The sequence below is a fragment of the Bos indicus genome, chromosome 3, assembly GCF_029378745.1.
Source record: "Bos indicus isolate NIAB-ARS_2022 breed Sahiwal x Tharparkar chromosome 3, NIAB-ARS_B.indTharparkar_mat_pri_1.0, whole genome shotgun sequence".
Lineage (NCBI taxonomy): Eukaryota > Metazoa > Chordata > Mammalia > Artiodactyla > Bovidae > Bos > Bos indicus.
In genome coordinates, this window is record NC_091762.1 from 83,538,904 (window position 1) to 83,555,267 (window position 16,364).

The 16,364-nt window shown below is 45.4% G+C and overlaps 1 protein-coding gene across 2 annotated transcripts in view; it reads left to right on the top strand.

Annotated features, from left to right (window-relative positions):
* KANK4 (KN motif and ankyrin repeat domains 4) overlaps positions 1 to 16,364 on the top strand; it is a 75,604-nt gene that overhangs the window by 22,536 nt on the left and 36,704 nt on the right. Inside the window, exon 2 of one of the 2 annotated variants that reach the window (XM_070786438.1) lies at positions 11,258 to 11,471. The exons of the other annotated variant lie outside the window; for it this stretch is intronic. The gene's annotated coding sequence lies outside the window, so the exon portion shown is untranslated. The remainder of the gene's footprint in view (positions 1 to 11,257; positions 11,472 to 16,364) is intronic. 2 annotated transcript variants of the gene reach the window in all.

Genomic DNA, 16,364 nt, shown 5'->3' on the forward strand with positions numbered 1-16,364 from the left:
CACGGCTGCTGGAGCAGTTGCTTTGCTGGAAATAGATACTGAGAAGAGCAGAGACAGGAAAGAAAAACTTTAAGACTTTGGCTTTGTGCTAAGAATGCACTTCCCCTTTCGTGTTTTCTCTAGAGACTGCAGTGAAGCTTTGGACTGCCTCCAATTCATTTTTTTCTACTTAACTGCTGTTTCTTTGAACACATCCCGAGCTGAGGCCGGGCCATGAGGTGGCCATCTTTACTTCATTTACAGGGGAGTTGAGCTAGTACCATTCCAGGGCTGAATGAGGATGGGTCAAGGACCCAGTGCACAAGATGTGCCTAATTGCCAGTGGCAACTATTTCCATTGCTGTGCATCACACTTTGCCTGTGGCTAGAGGCTGCAAGCAAAGGTCACCTGCTCAATTTACCCACATCAGTGCATTATCCTCTGTATAAACTGGGGACACCAGCCACATTGTTTGTTTTCAAAGAAACCATCAATGTGGTGTTCTACAATGCTACCCTGCAGACCAGGGCCATCAGCACGAGGTTTATAAAGGAAAGAAGGCGGCTAGGGGGCAGAATCTGACCTTGGCCTTGCTGTATGGTATGGGCAACTCCTTGAGCTGCAGTTGCCCCGTTAGTAAATGAAGATAAGGTCCAAGGTCCTGTGTTGTGTTTCTCGGCTTCAGGTGCAGACAACAGCAGATCATCAGAAGGACTAATTGCACACTCCACCACCTGCATTGCTCTGAGCTAGTGCCCTAAAGGAGACCCAAAAGTATAAAAGAGGGGCCTCAATTAAAAAAAAAAAACTCCTAAAATCTGACTGGAAGAAAAAATGTGAACATCTTTGTGTGTGCGTGTTTTTTTTTTTTTAAATTGGAGTTACCTAATGAAAGTCCAACCAGTCCATCCTAAAGGAAATCCATCCTGAATATTCATTGGAAGGACAGATGGTGAAGCTGAAACTCCAATACTTTGGCTACCTGATGCGAAGAACTGACTCATTTGAAAAGACTCTGATGCTGGGAAAGATTGAAGGTGGGAGAAGTGGATGACAGAGGATGAGATGGTTGGATGGCATCACTGACTCAATGGACATGAGTCTGAGTAAACTCCGGGAGTTGGTGAGGGACAGGGAGGCCTGGCATGCTGCAGTCCATGGGGTTGCAAAGAGTTGGACATGACTGAGAGACTGAACTGAACTAAACTGAATGGAAGTCTGGGCTTCCCTGGTGGCTCAGATGGTAAAGAATTCAGCCGAAATGCAGGAGACTCACACTCAATCCCTGGGCTGGGAGGATCCCCTGGAGAAAGGAATGGCAACCCACTCCAGTATTCTTGCCTAGAGAATTCCATGGATAGAGGAACCTTGTGGACTACAGTCCATGGGGTCTCAAAGAGTTGGACACAACTGAGCGACTAACACTTTCACTTTCAATGAATGTCTACCTGTTATATGTTCCCAATGTGTAACCATTTTATGACACTTTTGAGCTGCTATGGGGTGATACAAACATGGGATGTCAGTTCTGGAAACACCTTTCCTTAATGACTTTAAAACAAAACTCATCAAAACAAAACCTAAACCAGAATAGCGTATAACCTTCCTTTGTATTGCCATGTGGCACACTGGCAATGAACCAATCAACAAGGAAAGTTTAGGTTGATAGAAGTTTCTCGAGCCCTTCTTCTCTCACTGCCTCTCTCTGCTTCATCTTTAATGACACCCAGCCTGTCTTCAGCCACATGCTGCTGAGGTTGAATGCTCATCGCCCTTGTCTGACCCACATCGCAGGTGCCCGCTCCTTTATCGACTGTGTTAGCTAGAGGGCCAGGCGGAACCTTGTGAAATAATAATAAAAAGCCTTCCAACTTGCCTGGAAAGTTTGGAAACATCACTGGCTTCACCCAGGTATCTGGAGATGACTTATCAGGTTCAGTTTTGTTTAACGGACTTCCTTGTGCCAAGAAAAATCTTCCTCCCAACCCAGAAGGCAGATGCCGCAGCCCACACAAGCCCTCAAGTGTCTGCACCTGCAGCCGTGTTCTGAAGCCAGCCTGATGCCTATGAAGTCTTCCGCTGGAGCCTGATCAAGACCGTGATGCTGGGAGTGGGGGCTGCCCAAAGAGGGTAGGTTCAGGGGCAGCCCACTGCAGAGGGTGTACATGTGCTTATTCTTACGATACTTTCACTGAAGTGACCCAGGAGGAAGGAGAAGAGGCTGAATTCCTTGATTTACTCCCAGTTGTGGTTCCAAGCTCTTTGGACTGTAGCCCAGTTTGGCCAAGTGAAAGATCTTGTGGCCCACTGAGCCCACTGATTCTCACTTTTGGGTGAGAAAGAATTTGGTAATAAAGGACAAAGGGGAAGAGAAAAATAATCGACATGGTGCAGTAAATCCTCAGGACAAAACAATCAGCAGGAACTCTGAAGGGTAATTCTCCAAGTAATGTAAATTAATGGAATAGAACAATTAAAAACCCAGCCAACGCTGATGCCTCATTGTAGCACTCAAGGGTCACAGTTGCAAACAACAGAACTGATTCTAGCAAGTTTACGTCAAAGAGGAATTTATTAGAGGATGTCAAGTCACTCCACCACCCTCCCCAGGACTGCTTGCCTTCAGCCCTGGATTTTCCAGGGCACTTCCAAGCTGAGGCCTGGCCTGGGAGCCTCTGCATGTTGAGCGCAGGTCCCACAACGGGGTCCTAACTGTAAAAGAGGCTGGCACTGTAAATTCTGTGTTCTACCCTGAAGACGTAGAACTCCTAAGGAAGGAAATAACCCAGACATAGGAAGGGTGTTCACATGGCGCTGGGTAGCCCAAAAAAACACAGCAAATATCTTTTGCAGTAATAACAAAGCACCCTTCCTGAAAAGTGCAGGATTTCCAGCTCTTTGCCTGCATGCGTACACCCTAGTTCTGCAGTGTTGTTTACTGATGGATGGAGGTCATACTTTTGTAGAACAGAGAATTAATATTCTCAGTAAACTCTTCTAATAAACTAATTTTCATGTATGAATGCCAAGGTTTATTAATTCTCAATTATTTATTATGTTCCTAATTCCTTATAAAAATGAAATCCCATGTATGAAATTTCCTTTGAGGGTAATGAAAATGTTCTAAAATTTGATTGTGGACTTTTCAATAATGAGTTCCGGGAATATTTGTATATTCACATTTCTAAGAATGACACCTTTATCTTAAGCCTCAAAATGGTTCAAAATGACCTCAAAATGGTTCAAAATCCTAAACTTAAGAGCTAAAACTATACGGCTCTTAGAAGAAAACATTGAGGAAAATTTCTATGGCAGTGAATTTGGCAATAATTTCCTGGACATGATACCAAAGCACAGGCAACAAAAAACAATATAGATAAATTGAACTTCATAACCTTTGTGTATCAAAGAACACTGTCAAGAAAGCAAAAAGATATCCTACAGAATGGAAGAAAATATTTGCAAATTACATATCTGATTATGGGTTAATGATATTAGTGATACTAACCCATTATCAGATATGTGATAAAGAACTCTGACAACAAAAACAAACAACCCAATTAAAAAACGGACAAAGGACTTGAATAGACATTTCTCCATTGAAAATATACCAATGGTCAATAAGCACATGAAAAGATGCTCAATAATCATTAGTCATTCAGTTCAGTTCAGTTAAGTCACTCAGTCGTGTCCGACTCTGTCCATGAATAGCAGCGCGCCAGGCCTCCCTGGCCATCACCAACTCCCGGAGTTCACCCAAACTCATGTCCATTGAGTCAGTGGTGCCATCCAGCCATCTCATCCTCTGTTGTCCCCTTCTCCTCCTGCCCCCAATCCGTCCCAGAATCAGAGTCTTTTCCAATGAGTCAACTCTTCACATGAGGTGGCCAAAGTATTGGAGTTTCAGCTTTAGCATCATTCCTTCCAAAGAACACCCACGACCGATCTCCTTTAGAATGGGCTGGTTGGATCTCCTTGCAGTCCAAGGGACTCTCAAGAGTCTTCAACACCACAGTTCAAAAGCATCAATTCTTCGGCACTCAGATTTCTTCACAGTCCAACCTTCACATCCATACATGACCACTGGAAAAACCATAGCCTTAACTAGACGGACCTTTGTTGGCAAAGTAATATCTCTGCTTTTGAATATGCTATCTAGGTTGGACATAACTTTCCTTCCAAGGAGTAAGCGTCTTTTAATTTCATGGCTGCAATCACCATCTGCAGTGATTTTGGAGCCCCAGAAAATAAAGCCGGACACTGTTTCCACTGTTTCCCCGTCTATTTGCCATGAAGTGATGGGACCAGATGCCATGATCTTCGTTTTCTGAATGTTGAGCTTTAAGCCAACCTTTTCACTCTCCTCTTTCACTTTCATCAAGAGGCTTTTTAGTTCCTCTTCACTTTCTGCCATTAGGGTGGTGTCATCTGCATATCTGAGGTGATTGATATTTCTCCCAGCAATCTTGATTCCAGCTTGTGCTTCTTCCAGCCTAGCGTTTCTCATGATGTACTCTGCATATAAGTTAGTCATTAAGTGAAGTTGCTCAGTTGTGTCCGATTCTTTGCGACCCTGTGGACTGTAGTCTACCAGGCTCCTCTGTCCATGGGATTTTCCAGGCAAGAATACTGGAGTGGATTGCCATTTCCTTCACCAGATCTTCCCGACCCAGGGATTGAACCCGGTTCTCCCACATTGTAGGCAGACGCTTTACCGTCTAAGCCACTTCTAAGGGAAGTCATTAGTTAGTCATTTAGGGAAATACAAATCAAAGCCACAATGAGTTAACACTGCACACCTACTATACTTACTAGGATTCCTATAGTGATTTTTTTTAGTTGAAAAAAAAACATGTTGGTGAAGATATGGAGAAACTGGAACCTTCATGTGTTGCTGGTGGGAATGTAAAATGGTGTAGCTGTTTTGGAAATACTTTGGCAGTTACTCAAAATTTAAGCATAGAATTAACATATAACCCAGCAGTTTCATTCCTAGGTATATATCGAAAATAAATGAAAGCAGGAACTTGAACAAATACTTGTACACCAGTGTTCACAGCAGCATTACCACAATAGCCAAAAGATGGAAACCACGAAAGTGTCAACTGATAGATGAATGGATAAACAAGGTGTGGTATGTACATATGATGGAATATTACTTGATCATCAAAAGAAATGAAATTTTGGTGTATGCTGCAACTTGGATGGGCCTTGAAAATGCTAAATGAAATAAGCTAGACATAGAAGGACAAATATTACATAATTCCACTTACAGAAGGTACCTAGAATAGGCAAGTTTATAGAGACAGAAGGTAGAATAGGTCTTACCAGAGCTGGGAGCAAGAGGAAATGGGGAGTTATTGTTTTAATAGGTTATAGAGTTCATGTTGGAGATGATGAAAATGTTTGGGTTATAGATAGTAGTGATGATTACAGAGCATTGTGAAAGCCACTGAATTCTACATTTACAGATGGTTAAAATAGTAAACTTTATGGTATGTATTAACTTATTTTGGGCTTCCCTGATAGCTCAGTTGGTAAAGAATCTGTCTGCAATGCAGGAGACCCTAGTTAGATTCCTGGGTTGGGAGGATCCGCTGGAGAAGGGATAGGCTACCCACTCCAGTATTCTTGGGCTTCCCTTGTGGGTCAGCTGGTAAAGAATCTGCCTGTAATGCAGGAGACCTGCGTTTGCTCCCTGGGTTGAGAAGATCCCCTGGAGAAGAGAAAGGCTACCCACTCCAGTTTTCTGGCCTAGAGAATTCCATGGACTGTATAGTCCATGGAGTCACAAAGAGTTGGACACGACCGAGTGACTAAGCACACACACACAACATATTTTACCATGGGCTTCCCTAGTGACTCAGTGGTAAAGAATCCACTTACCAATGCAGGAGACGCGAGTTTGAACCCTGGGTCGAAAAGATCCCCTGGAGAAGGAAATGGCAACCCACTCCAATATTCTTGCCTGGAAAATTCCATGAATAGAGGAGCATGGTAGGCTATAGTCCATGGGATTCCAAAAGAGTCAGACACAAGTTAACGACTGAACAATATTTTACCACAATTTAAAAAATTAGGTTGTGACAATGTTGGCTCATCTCTGAGTATGCTGCAGCTATTGTATAATTTTTATGGGTAAATTGTATGGTATGTAGATTATATCTAAATAAGGCTTTTAAAAAATCCTTTCCAGCTCTGGCAGTCTCTATGATGTATCCATTAATCTGTTTATTTATTCATTAATTCAACACATTTTTGTTGTGTTCCTACCGTGCCAGCTGTTAGGAATAAGGAGATAAATAAAATAAATGCAATTCCTGGCCTTTCCTTGCTTAAAACACTGTGGGTTTTAAAAAGTAATCATAGCTAACATTTACTGAGTGTTCACTAAATCCTGAGCATTGGCAGAAGCACTTAAATGTACCTATCTCGTGCGGTTCTCCCAGCTGTGTACTGAACTGGGCTCTTCTTGAATAAGGAAATGTGCTCAGGGTCACACAATCAGAATTTGAACTTGGTCTATCTTACCTTGAAATCCTTGCTCTTAATCATTCATCACCATATGTGGCAGCTGTGTTCCAGCACCTGAACTTGGGATATTCCCTGGAGACCTGCACATAGGCCTGTCTGACAGGCTGGCTGATCTGGGTAGCATTGCAGGGAGGGTTAAACTTGAGATGAAATGATCTCCAGGAGGAAGTGTGTTTGGAAAATAAGGCTTAAGTCCATGGAATCTTGCACAGCCATTTACAGTAATCACTATAAATCGGGTATCACTGTATTTTCTAAATGTTACATGATAAAATTTTAAATACAAAATCAAATTCATAATTAAACTTGTATCATTATGTTAATAGATACTATATGTATTATTTATTAAACACAGACTATATACCAGCCTCTAAGTTGTTGACCTGTCATCTTGTTTAATTCTCCTGACAGATCCATGATGTGTACAGTGTGTTACTATTCCTATTTTACAAGTGAGGCGGCTAAGGCCCAGAGTAGTAGTTACTAGTTTAGTCGCTCAGTCATGTCCGACTCTTGTGACCCCGTGGACAGTAGCCTGCCAGGCTCCTCTGTCCATGGGATTCTCCAGGCAAGAGTACTGGAGTGGGTTGCCATTTCCTTCTCCAGGGAAGACACAGAGAGTTTAAGTAATTTGTCCAAGGTTGCCCAGTCATTAGCAGAGCTGGGATTCTAGCCATGGCTTCTTGACTTGGAGTCCAGACTCTTAGCCACCATACAAATTGCTCTTCAATTATGTTAAAATATGCAAAATAGATGGGCATGAAACGAGTTGTATCAAGATGGGGGGATGATGGTGATTTCCCACTCCCCCCAACAACCCCAGTAATTTATTGTTTTCCAAGAATACGTCCTATTAGTGATGACTTTTTTAGACCAACAAAAGAAATCACTGTTTCATTTTGTTGTATTTGGTTTTGCAGTTGCCTGTGCGCATGCACAGACTAAGCCAGAGCAGTTGCACACACAAGCCGGGTGCTGGGAGAGGCCTGCCCCTATGTGGGCTGCAGCTGCCCTGACTCTGCTGCCATCTTCTGGGAAGGGGAGGAGAGTGTCCCCTTATCACACTTCTCAACACTGAGGACCTCTCTTTAAAAAAAAACTTGTTTTTCTAACTTGTGAGAGAGTCTGTATCAAACTGTGGTTGAAAGCAAAACGGTACCTGGATTCGAATCTTGGCGCTGATGGTCTCAGTATCTGGGCAACTGCTCTCAGCCTCAGCTTTGTCCTCAAATAATGGAAATAACCAGTACTACTGTATAGGGTCATTGTGGGAATTAAATTGGCTGGTTTCGAAATGGACCTAGAGTGCCCGGCACAGTGTAGGGTAGATAAATAGTATGCCCTTCTGATGTTTCTCTGGCATCTTTTTGATGATTAATTCATGTGGTTAAACATTTTTCTAATAGTAAACACCGGTATTTCTTCTTTCCTGAATTGGTTGCTTGTGCCCCTTCCTAATGGAGAAGGCAATGGCAACCCACTCCAGTACTCTTGCCTGGAAAATCCCATGGACAGAGGAGCCTGGTAGGCTGCAGTCCATGGGGTCGCTAAGAATCGGACACGACTGAGCAACTCCACTTTCACTTTTCACTTTCATGCATTGGAGAAGGAAATGGCAACCCACTCCAGTGTTCTTGCCTGGAGAATCCCAGGGACGGGGGAGCCTGGTGGGCTGCCGTCTATGGGGTCGCACAGAGTCGGACACGACTGAAGCGACTTAGCAGCAGCAGCAGCCCCTTCCTTATTTGTCTACTGGTGTCTCAGTTTTACAGTGTGTTTAAGTCAGAGACTAAGAGCATTCTGGAAGGATCTCTGTGAGGGGAGGGATGCGGAGTAGAGGTCTTTTCCCTGGGACCCTGATGCCTTTCTTTTTTTCCAAGGAACATTGTTTACTGCAGCCTCCTCACTCCCTGCAACAGGCCCTGTTTCCTCCCTGAGAAATTTTCATCTGCCTTAAAGGGTCAGCCATTTGAATAGCTCATTCCCACTGGACTGCTACACCCACCGATCTCCCACGAGTGACTTCTTCCTGCGTCCAGTGAAATTGTGTTCCATCAGAATGGCTGTAACCAGTCTGCTCTGAAGCTGTTTCAGCAGTACGTGTCCCTAAGCAGTGTGCTACTTCCCAGCCCTGTGTAATCACACAGACTGCCAAATACCTGACCTCTCTGGGCAAAGTGCAAAAGCCTAAGGAACCGCTTAGATAAAAGGCACATTCTTCAGATAGTTCCACCTCTTTTCCCTCTTGCCTGGTGCCATCTTGTCTGACTTAGATGCCTACCTTTTCTTCATCATGGAGCAAAAGGGACCTGGGCCATAGAATTTGGAGGTTTCTAAATTGCAAAAGAAGTCAAACCTCCCCCCAGACAAATAATCCCTGATGGAAAAGTTTTCTTGGATAAGTGTGTCTGGGTAGCTTGGTGGTAACATGAAATTGGCTACTAGTCTTAAGATATGTGTCTGAGTGAGGTGTAGGGGTAGAGACATGCCAGTGTCCCAACATGGTAAGGGCCAGAGGCTGTGGAGAGGAAGCTCAGATTTCCTCTCCAAGGTCGTTGGCTTTTCCCATGAAGATCTTCCCTAAATGCGAGATCACCTTCTGCCTTGAGAGCACTAGCATTGAAGCTTACATCCTGGAGCCCCGTGTCTCCTGAATTCACCCACATACCCAGTTCAGGCTTTGTGATTTAGAGGAAAGAGTATTAGAGTGGAAGACAGAATATTTGAGTTTGCATCGAGGCTTTGCCTTTTCTTACCTTTGTAACCATGGGAACCAACTTTGTTTTCTCATCTGGAAGATGGGGATAAGATTCCTGTTTCTGCTCACCTTTACGCTTGACCATGGAGTAAACTGTGTGTACTGGGTAAGGGCAAAAGACAGAAAAGACAGAAGAATCTCCTCTCCTCTTAGAGATATAGGCAGTCAGCACCGTGCCTAAACCAGTACCTTGTGTGGAGTGCAGAGAACTGAAAGTGCTACCTGTCTTCAGAAAGAGATCTGAAGGAGGAAGGGCGACTTGGTTCGAGGCATATGTGTGTGCGTGTATGTATTTTCCTGTGACTCTGCTGTCCTGATACCTGAGCCAAGCTGATCTGTGGCACTGCTGCTGTTGTGTCGCTTCAGTCGTGTCCGACTCTGTGCGAGCCCACAGACTGCAGCCCACCAGGCTTCCCCGTCCCTGGGATTCTCCAGGCAAGAACACTGGAGTGAGTTGCCATTTCCTTCTCCAATGCATGAAAGTGAAAAGTGAAAGGGAAGTCGCTCAGTCGTGTCCGACTCTTAGCGACCCCGTGGACTGCAGCCCACCAGGCTCCCCTGTCCATGGGATTTTCCAGGCAAGAGTACTGGAGTGGGGTGCCATTGCCTTCTCCATGGCACTGCTAGGGGCTATTATTTCCTTCCCTTATTCTGCTGAGTTTTTTTTTTTTTTTTCAGTCTGATGAGAGGCCTGGCACCTGTTGGAAAGGAGAGGTGCTTTCTTGGTACCTAAGGGAGTATCTGAAGAGGTCACCTGAGTTTATAGCCATTGGTATCGTGGATAAGTTCAGTTTGACAACCTTTATGGAATGTCGAGCTCATGATGCTGGTCTGGGAGACAGACGCAGAGGCAGCAATTAGAATTCAGGTGATAACTGCGGCAGTCGAGGGCTAACAGGAGCAGTGGAAACAGGAAGGCTGGCTACAGCACTCGGCGGGGTGGGGGGATGCTGAACAGAGCTTGAGGGGACAGATGGGAACTGGCCAGTGTTCCCAGAAGAATGTTAGTTGCTTCAAGAAAGACTCAGTTCTGCGAGCAAGCCTCTCACCATTTTGTCTTGAATAAGGAAGAGTTTATCTTGGGAGAGGAAATGGGAGGGCTTACCTCTGTCACATAGAAAAATCAGAGAGGCAGAGTAGGTGGCTAGAAAGTCATAGGACCTAGTGAATGGAGAGCTCTTTTTAACTCAGCTTCCTGGTGAAATGTCTTATGCTTCTAGCATTTCTCTAGCTAATTCTGAGGGGATGGTTGATGGTCATTTAAAAGCTATCAGAGAGACAGTTTGCACCTCTGTATATTTTTTCGTATAACCGCAAAGTGTATTTCTGATTTAAATTTTGATGGTTTGGTCTGCATGCTAGTTAAATACTTTTAACAGTTGAAACAAGTGAATATTGGCATTTCCTAGCCTTGTGCATCACATCATCCCATGCCCTTCAGTAAGTTTGTTAACCTCTGCCTTGAGCAAGATGCTCTAGAGTCTGCCAAGGAAAGTAAGAGTATGATCCAGTGTAGTAGGAAAAACACAGAATTCTATCCCAGGAATCTTCATTTTAATCCAGATTCGCTCATGGGTGAGCCAAGGGAAGTCACTGTCTCTCACTTTCCTCACCTGTCCAGTGGGGACGCTCAGCCCTGCCCGGCTGCCTTAAGCTGGAGGTGAAGTGCTTCCCAGTGTCCCGGGCTGGATGCAGTCAGCACTTCAGGGTGACACTCAGCTCTGGCATCAGTTTCAGTGTGGGTTAAACAGGAATCTGCCCTGGCCTCTGAGAACACATCTTGACAGGCAGTGTCTGCAAAGGTCAGAGCTGCTTCGACATGTCTTCCTGACAGGGCTTCATTTCCAAGGACAGCCTCCTTTGACTAGAGCCACGGAAGGTCAAGGGGATAAGGTCCTCTAATCCTTTTGCTGAGACTGTATACGGGAGCCCAGATGCTTTCCTGGCCCATTTGGAAGGCACCCACCCCCCTGTATCTCCTTCAGGTCTGGTGGTGGTGCTAGATTTGCAGAGCGTCTGTGCCTGCGCCTCACACCTGCCTCTGCTCCAGAGAGCTGCGGCTGCAGTGGGCTGGCTGGGACACCCTGAGACCTTGCTTTTGCACAGCTGCCTTCTCCCCGGCTCCTGTACCCGCCCCTCTGAAGTCACTGGTCCGCGCTACAGTTGGAAGCCCTGCCTGGAGCTGGATCCTTACAGAAGGTACTTCCTTGCCTTTCTCTTTCTGCCAGAATTGGGTGCGTATCAGTGCTGGGGCATCAGATTCGTAGAGCAGCGGGAAGCGGGGGCTGCCTGTCTGGCCCCAGGCGCTCACTGGTCATTGTTTCTTCCAGCTCTGCCCCATAGACTTCCAGTCGCTGATTGATGGAGGCAGTGAGCAGTCTGGGGATTGCTCACAGAAGCCTTGCTCCGCTGTGGGATCCAGGAGGTGGGTGGGCGGGGGAGGAAGTTTCTAAGACAGAGACTGGAAGAAAGAGATGCATCAGTGGAGGGTTTCAGCTCTTTAGGATGCTGTGTTCTCATTAGGAACAATTTTATTAATGAGCCGCTCAGCTGCAGGGAGGGAGGAGGAAAAGCATAATTAATTATGACACCTGTCCCAGTTGAGCGCCTAGCTCTGGGAGAGTCCAGGGAGAAAGGTGTGTACCATTTCAGCGTCTTCAGATGCATCCCTCTAAACTGCTAGCAGCTCTGAGAACAAACTTTCTAATCGAATGATCTGTGCTGTTTTCCTCTTTCTGCAAGATCTAGTATCAGCTTATTGAGCATCAAATTCCTTTCTGATCCTCAGCTTATTGAGCATCAAATTCCTTTCTGACCCCAGTCCCCTCTTCCTGAGAGCCAAAATGAAGTCAGTGTTTGCTTTTCCAGCAAGGTCACAGATCACCTGACCAAATCTTTAACAGCTAGGGAGCCAGTGCTGTCGTGCTGAACTCAGGAGCGATCAGCTCCGGTCCAGCAGCAGAGCCCCCGGGAAGAGGTGACTTCTCTGGCTCCAGGCTGGGGCAGGGGAAGGATGCCAAGGGAAGGTACTGTGGTCACTGCTTCCCTCCTTACAGTTCTCTCTTCTTCATGAAGCTCCAGATTCAGCTGCTGCAATGCAGGCAAAAATGACAGACACATGCAGAAAAATGTGGGAACGGAGTTAATGAGATTGTGTTAATGAGATTGTGTTAATGTGTTATTTATTGAGCGTGAATTATCTCTTTGTTTCCTGGGGTCGGTGGGGAGCGAGCCCGCTGGAGAACTCGTTTGGTGGAAGCTTTTCCAGGAGTGTGTCTCACTCCCCCGGTGCCTGTGCTTCAGCCCTCTTAAGCAGCTCTGTCAGATGCCTCCGGATTCTTAGCACAGGGGACATTTCCACTTGGAGGCGTGGGGCCCTGTAGTGGGGAAGCGGGAAGCTCTCATCATTTGGGGAGATCGGAACCAGGTATAAGTAATATTTTTTCCTCTTTTGGAAAGAGCGTTTTTGCCTCTGCAAGAGGTCGTGCAGGGATTGACAGATCGCTGTTGGTGCACTACCTTGCTAAATATTTGACTTTGTTAGGTTGAATTCTCCAAGAATTCTCATGGCAATAAGGCTGTGCTTTGAGCCAAGTTTTCTTTTTAAGGAAATCCAAGGTGCTATTTATTTTGGCATGCAGCCTGTTCTGGGATGAAATATGGCATTTTTATTATTGCAGAATAAAGAGACGTTTGAAAGGAACACAAGTACAGAGCTAGGTTTCAGTTTCAGGGCTAAATAGAGGAAGGTTTCTTTGTATTTGGATTTGAGGTTAAAAATGGTATCATTAAAAAGAATCAGTGTGGAGGGAGAGAGTGTGGGGATATACTGCTGGCGCTGGGCTGACCCAAGGAAATCCATGCTCCTGGGCATGGGCTGTGCTGGAACCGTTTCTAACGTGGCCTGGTAGTTACATATGGGCCATCACTGCTGTCTGCCAATGACTGCCTCTGGTCAATTTTGAACTGAAAGCCTCAGTCCTCATCTCTTCACTGCACATTGGCTTTGAGAGGCAGGGTGGACTGCCCCTAATTAACTGGATAAATTTGGATTGGCCGCATAGCTTTTTTGTGTCTTTGTTCCTTATCTGCAACTTGGAGATGATCTGCCACATGTTAGGATGGAGGTGGATGGGGTTGGGGGAGTGTCTACAGAAAATAAATTGTGTAGGAGTTCTGAACTTCACAAGCTTAATAGGGGAGAAAAACTGGAAAAAGATACAGTTGTACATACTCAAAACATCTAGAATATGATGAGCTCGTGAGAGAGGTTGGGAGCTAACTGGGCATACTTGATCCTGGGATAGGCCATAAACAAATGAAAGTTACATAACACGACTAGGTGTTACAAGGTTCGAACACTGGGCAGACAGTTTAACAGAAGATGTAATAAACTGCTTCTATGTCAAAATATTAAATGCTCCAGGAGGTTGCAAAATTCCATTTTAAAGGGGAATTCTGTCCAACAAAGCTATTTTTCATATTCTGTTGTATTGCAAACAAAGTAGCGTGTGTTGATAGAGCATTTAGTCTTTGATTCCACTCCCCTGCTGCTGCTGCTGCTAAGTCACCTCAGTCATGTCCGACTCTGTGTGACCCCATAGACCGCAGCCCACCAGGCTGCCGGGTCCCTGGGATTCTCCAGGCAAGAACACTGGAGTGGATTGCCATTTCCTTCTCCAATGCATGAAAGTGAAAAGTGAAAGTGAAGTCACTCAGTTGTGTCCAACTCTTAGCGACCCCATGGACTGCAGCCTACCAGGCTCCTCCGTCCATGCGATTTTCCAGGCAAGAGTACTGGAGTGGGGTGCCACTGCCTTCTCCTAATCACATCAAACATCCACTCACTGGAAGAAAACTCCCTTAGCTAAATTCTGAGATGTTCACAGTGAGGACCCTGGGCCAAAGTGGAGAAGGCTGGGGTGGGTAGGGATGGAAGTGGCATGATACAGACACGACAGTGCTCCCTTTTCTTTAGAGCTTTAGAATGAGAGCTTGCTTGGCCCTGTTCTTCAGAGAGTTGGGGTATCAGCTCCATTTAATTTCTCTTGCCTTGGAATGATTAATTTTAGCAAAATTCAAGTCTAAGAGAACAATTAGAGGTCTCTATAGAGTTCTTTTTTAATGAAATTTGACCCCAAGTGTGTTGCAAAGTTATCTGAAGCTCTATGACCTGGTATATGAAGGACTGAATTGTAATTCTAACCAAGGGCAGTGGGTGTGACTGAACTCCTTGAGGTGACAGTGAGTTTCTGCAGCCGGAGGTTCACCTGCACCCTCTTGCTTAGGAGGAGCTTTGTTACTTGGTGTCCAGCCTCAGAGAAGCAGATTGCACTTGGCCAGAAGGACTTACAAAGGGAGCCGTCCTCCTTATGCATGCCCAGAAGATGCGTCATCTGCACTGGAGGGAGAAGCAAAGAAGCAGAGTCAGGAACGTTTTCCCTCACAAAAGAGAGCTAGGGCTCAGTCTTCAGGCTTGCTTATATTAGTGGACAAATGTTTACAAATCACTTTCGTTCCCAGCACAGGCTTGGAGTCGACTTGACTTAAGAGCAAATTCTACACCAGCTCTGGCTTGTTATGTAACTTGGGGCAGGCCTTTAAACTCTCTCAGCCTCAGTTTCCCATCCAAGTACTAACCAGGACCGACCCCGCTTAGCTTCTGAGATCAGATGAGATTGGGCGCATTCAGGGTGGTATGGCTGTAGATAGCCTCAGTCTCCTTGTCTGGAAAATGGGTGACAATAATAACCCTCTTGGGGTTATGGTGAGGCTTGCATGAGGTCATTTGAGTATGCCAAGGGCTCCAAGCTCTGCCTGTTACTCAGTAATGTTATGAGGTGGGAGGAAGAGGGATACGGAGGGAGAGAAGAGGCTGTGATGCTGAAGGGGCCATGTATAGGGTTTTGTCCTCACCCTTCTCCTTCACACTTTTCACCTTGGAGCCGCTGGGCCTCTCCTGCCCGCCCCCCCCCCACCCCCCACTGCACCTGGGAGTCCCCGTCATCGGCTGTGGACTGCAGAGCCGGGGCACTGAGATGGGCAGCAGTGTCGTCTGCCCAGGAACCTTCTCTTTCTTTTTTCAATTGAATTATAATTGACATCTAACACTGTGTAGTTGTATAATTGACATCTAGCACGGTGTCCGGCATAATGATTTGATTATTGTATATGTCGTGAAATGACCACTACAGTAAGTTTAGTTAACATCATTATGTCACCTAGTTATTTTTATTTTTTTTGTGGTAAGAACTTTTAAGATCTACTCTCTTAGCAACTTTCAAAAAATACAATACAGTGTTGCTGACTATAGTCACTATGCTGTACATTACATGCCCAGGTCCTATTTATCTTAGAACTGGAAGTTTGTATCTTTGGAGCTCCTTCACCAATTTTGCCTACCCCTCACCCACCCAACCCCTGCCTCTGACAACCACCAATCTATTCTTTGTGTCTATACATTTTTTTTTTAATGAAGTTTCATGTGTAAGTGATACCATACAGTATTTGTCCTCAGGTGTACCTAAGGGCATTATGGTCAGTGGACTAAGTCAAAGGCAAATACAGTACATGTTTGTGTTATCACAAATGGTGAGATTTCCTTCTATTTATGGCTACATAATATTCCACTCCGTGTGTATATACCTGTACACACACACACACACAGACACCACATCTTCTTTACTCCTTCATCTGTTAATGGACACATAGGTTGTTTCAGAACTTCCTCTTTCTAGCAAGGGTGACCCTCCCTCACCCCTGCTTAGGACCTTCCATGACTTCCCATTGTCTGCCCCCTTAGTGGCCACTCTTAGCCTCCAGGACCATCCGCATTTATCTTTCTTCTCCCTAATTTCTCTACTCCAGCTCCACGCTGCCCCCCAATTCAAGTACTTGTTGCCACAAGGTAAGTGACTCAGTTTCTGTGATCCTTCTGTAAGGAGTGTCTCTGCCTATAGAAACCCTGCCTGCCCTTCCAGGCTCCATCACTCTGCAGTGGCAGAGGCCCTCTGGCTTCTGAGTGGACTGTGGTTATGGGAGACCAAGACAGGAGTGGGTGATAGCTTTGGAGACAGTAGCCTCGCTTACAGA